Source organism: Wolffia australiana, chromosome 2 (genome assembly GCF_029677425.1).
Source record: "Wolffia australiana isolate 7733 chromosome 2, ASM2967742v1".
Taxonomy (NCBI): Eukaryota; Viridiplantae; Streptophyta; class Magnoliopsida; order Alismatales; family Araceae; genus Wolffia; species Wolffia australiana.
Genome location: NC_135836.1, coordinates 14,068,080 through 14,072,980, shown reverse-complemented (window position 1 = coordinate 14,072,980; position 4,901 = coordinate 14,068,080).

The window sequence follows — 4,901 nt, the reverse complement described above, 5'->3', positions numbered from 1 at the left end:
CCTCTTCGTCTGCCAACAAGAAACACAACCCTGGTACCCCTGTTTGCACGCTCGCCTCATGCTGCCGATTGCAGCCTTGTTTGCTCAAATCCTCCAAGAATCTGACTTCTTGGGAATTAACTACCAAGAACCCATTTCTTGGTTCGCCACCATTGTCAACTTCTTGGGGCCAGCAACAACCTCGACCTTCACCGCGTCGACCACCATCAATGGTTGCATCCTGCGCGCCCTCCACCTCTCCTCGCCCCCGCTTGCAGCCCAGCATCGATCGCCCACACGGCCTCTCCTGAGCCACCACACCAGCGCGCTCGGCCTTCACCCACGCCTGTGCATGCCCACGCCGCAAACCCCCGCGCACGCCCCACCTGCCGATATTCTCTCTCCCCCCCCCCCAAGCGCACGATCACACCGTGCACCCCTGAAAAAGTCGCATGATGTAACGTGTAAAAAGCCGGGATCAATTGGTAATACTGTTCAATTAAATGCACTCTTTTAAATGTTGTATGCCTTAAATGCACTCTTTTAATATCAATGACAAGTACGAGATAATACTGTTCAATTTGAACGATCAATTAAATTGACGAAATTTGATTGAATCACAATCATACTCCCCAATGTCCCTTTGGTTCAATTAGACGCTATGAAGATGAGAGGTAAAATGAATTACCCAATGGCGTCCAATCCCCTTCGGTAAAGACTAATGACACAACAAGAAAATTCTTATCTCTCACAGGCGGAATTGGATAAGTTCTATTTTTTTGAAGATGGGACTCTTGGAGGTTATCAGAAACACAATTTCAACAATATTGAAAGAGGTAAACAAACTGCGAGCATAGGGGAATTGGTCGTACCTGAAGACTGGATCTGATGTCTGAGATGTCAGAGCACGAATCAAGCACTACAGAGAGCGCAATGGGTGTAGCGATTGGCCTGAACAGACTCGGCGCTGGCGTGAGAGCTCCGGTACGTTGGGTGTGGTGGCTGAGCATGATGCGCACAAGCGCTGGTGCACGGCGTTGGCGCACGGCGCTAGCGCTTGGGGCGCTGGTGCGTGGGGTTGACGACACTTGGCGCTGGCCTGCGAAGTTTGCGCACAGGCACGGGAGCACGAGCGCAAGGGCTCGAGTGCTGGCGTGCGGTGCGAGCGCACAGGCGCTGGTGTAAGGGGAGGGCACTCGGCGCGCGGATGCGCAGTGCTGGCGCATGGGCTCGGTGGCACACGAGCGTGGTTGCACAAAAGCTGGCGTGCGGAGGTGGGGCTGCGGCATGTGAACGCAAACGGTGATGCAGGAAGGAGGCGCTCCATGTGGGCGAAGCAGATTGGACATGGAACGTTGGCGCAGCCTGGTGGGGACAATGCAAGAGGACTAGCACCGGGGATGGTGCTGGCGGGGCAAGAAAGGTGGTTGGGTGGCACTTGTGATGGTCGCGATGATGTCTTCAACGCCTGGGACAGTGACAATGTTGACGACGGGTATAGCAGTGGCAAATTGCTGACGATAGAGGCGGCGGCCGCGGTGGAGGCGACGGCGGCGGCAGAAAGGATGACGTTCGAATCAGTGAACTGGTTCCAAGAAAAGGCTTCTTGGTGCCTTCTTGAACCAAAAACAGAATGGGAAGGTCATTCTTGAAACTTGGCTTCGAGAACAACGAAGGGGCGTCAGCGACGATTCCTCTAATGGAAATATATGTGGCTGGGAAGCCAATCCCACATTCCACATCTCGTTCCACGTTCATTAATACAACATATTCATTATAGTGCTCGTGTGATGCGTATAATTGATAAGCCTATAAATGTACGTAAAATATGTCGTTGTTTGGGCTTTTAGACTTATGCAATAAAATTTATAATTTCCCTTAATCACTAAATATGAATATAGAGCAAGTAAGGGGTCGAACCACAGGGAGGCAAAAAATGAGAATTTTTATCCAATTTTAATAAATTAACTCAAGAATGATTTAATTTTGCAATTGATAAATCTTAATTGCAAAATTAAGTAAAACTTAATTTTGATTTTTAATATTTTGGTCAGAAAATTCAAGATAGGAATATTATAATTTTAAGCTCAGATTAATTCAGATAATTAATTTCCCAATTATTATAAAATTTAAAACAATTTTATAAATTAAAATTGGGAATTAAATAATCAAGAAAGAGATCTTTAAATTGGAGTTCAAGATAGATGAATTTTAGATTCAAATTTTATTTTTAGGTTTTTTATATATTAAATTAAATTCCTAAACAATAAAAATTGAAATCTAGAGAGAGAAACTAAACAAATTAACCTAGAGAGAGAAAGTGAAGAAACTGGGAAAAAAAATAAAATCCAACCCTAAATCAAAAGTCTAATGAAGCAGAAATATTTTAAATTGATGTAGAATTAAGGATAAAAAACCAGATATTGAATCAGAATCAAAACAAAGTGCTAATTTCATTCAAACAGACTTCTAGGGCATGTACATTTCGCCCATGCCTCGGTGTTTTAGAATCGTTCAAGAAGATGATTGAAATACAAATCAAAAACTTACAGTTTTGATTGCAGAAGCAAGATCTGTCGACTTCAAGAATCCCTCCTGTGTCCTTCCTGGCCAATTGTTTGGGGTAGAGCATCCAAAAGTGATTTTCAGCCTTTTCCAGACCTCCATTTAAAGATCCAACCGTCGGGATTGTAGAGGGGGAAAAGACAAACCGACCCTCAAAATTTCAGCCCAATCCGACTTCTAGATCTCAAGATATCGAGGTTTTAGTGAGGATAAATCTGGACCATTGGATCGTTTTATTTTTTTTAAAAAATGATTTTTCCTGATTGGTTGAGCTTATTTCTCGTTTTCCTTGTCTGCGTCGGCCTTCCTTGTCTGCGTGTCGGCCTTCCTTGTCTGCGTCGGCCGCCCACAATGACTGGAGAACAATCATTGTCCACGTCGCCCTGAAATAATAATAATAAAAACAAAAGTCTCTCTCTCTCTCTTTTATATATTTTAAATCATAAGCCACTTATTTTGACTATTCTTCTCTCTCTCTTCTCTCTTTTATATATTTTAAATCATAAGCCGCTTGTTTTGACTATTCTTCTCTCTCTCTTCTCTCTTTTATATATTTTAAATCATAAGCCGCTTATTTTGACTATTCTTCTCTCTCTCTTCTCTCTTTTATATTTATATAATAATTATCCACTCATTTGCCGGAATTTCGGGCGAATGACGTGGATGCCCCTTAATATATAAATACATATATTATAAAATGCTAAATAAATTTAATATATTTTATTTAAATATGTAAAAAATCATTTCTTGGCTATATAACGGTCAAAAAATTATAAAAAAATATGGAAAAATTCCAGAAAAATTATGAGAACACTTACCAACCTTAAGCCAAGTATTTAAAGCCCTGTAAAATTATTTCTTCACTGAAATGAGGTTAAATTCCATGTAAAAAATGATAAAAAATAGAAATAATAATAAAATGAAAGGGTAAATGATTTATCTTTATTTTAATATGATAACATGCAAATATAGTCATTGAAACACATAAATATAATGTAAAATTTGTTAATTAATCATGTTAATTTGCAAGTTATCAATAATGAAGTACACGAATACATGATCGGACATAGTGAATTATGATGAGATCGTAATACGGAGATCACTGGTCTTTAAGCATGTGTTCTAAACATTCCTATTCAAACGATACGCGATAACGACATCGAAGTATCAGGATAGAATAGCACTATCTAGCCTCACTCATATGATGAGTATGGCCAGTCCCGTAGACATTAGTGTGGCGACACCAGGGATAGATAGTGGGTGCTCTTTAGTGGAAAGAGTTCACTGATTGATCTGTACAAATCCCTGAATGGTATTATACTGAACTGTCAATCAGGTTGATTCACGTCACGGTTTTGTAAGTGGTCCTTGGACCTGTGACACCAAAGATGTCTTGTGGACGGACGGTTGTACTTTGGCTATGGCCAACGAGTCTCTAATCATGGGATTCTAAACGGTTTTAGTTCGGGTGCATCAAGAAGTACACGAAGGCGATTGAGTGGTCAAGATGGGATCGTCCACCCTCGGTATAAGAGGTGACAACTCAAGGAAGATGATGCGATGAAGTCCTTGGCCAAGGTAGTGAAATATCGGAGAAGAGTTCTCCGATAATTTTCGAATGCATCAGTACTAACTTGGATGATCGGTTAGGGTTTGACTGTTGACCATACCCTAAGTCGTCCAGGGAGCGTCAAGTGGATGAGGGATTATACATACACGGTAACTGATGATGAACAGGTTCCATGAGTGAGTCGATGCACACTCCTTTGTATCTTCTAGGACACGAGGTGTAGCTTGGCACCCCACGTGTCTGAGACTCGACCTATCGATTGGGTTAAATCGATCTGAGATTAATTAATCTATATGATGATATAGTTAATTAATTTGTAAGGCCAATAAAGGTTATTGGGTTGCTGGAGTCGTTAACTAGACTGATACATGGGCCTAGAGGGTCACATACAAATTGTCTTTTGGACGTCAGAAGATATACTTATGTTTTGGGGGTTTTTATGAAAAATATCCACTTAGTATAAATAGGGGAAGGTCCTGAATGAAATTTACCCAGGTCAGAATTGTTCAGGGGCCTTCCCCTTCTTCTCCACTCTCCCTACACCCCTCTCCATGCCCGATGCGATAAGATCGGCGTAACGACGACGGTGGAGGTAGAATGAGGCTCGTCAAGGAGGAGGAGGAGATTCGATGTGCCAAAGATCACGTGGATACGTCTAGAGGCTGCACACATGAGCAGCTTGACTCGTCTCACTATGGGATCCAAGAAATCATGGATGCGATTCGTGCAAAGGTACATCATTTCATGTTTTTAATGATGCCCTTCGATTCATTCAAGTCTTTCGCTG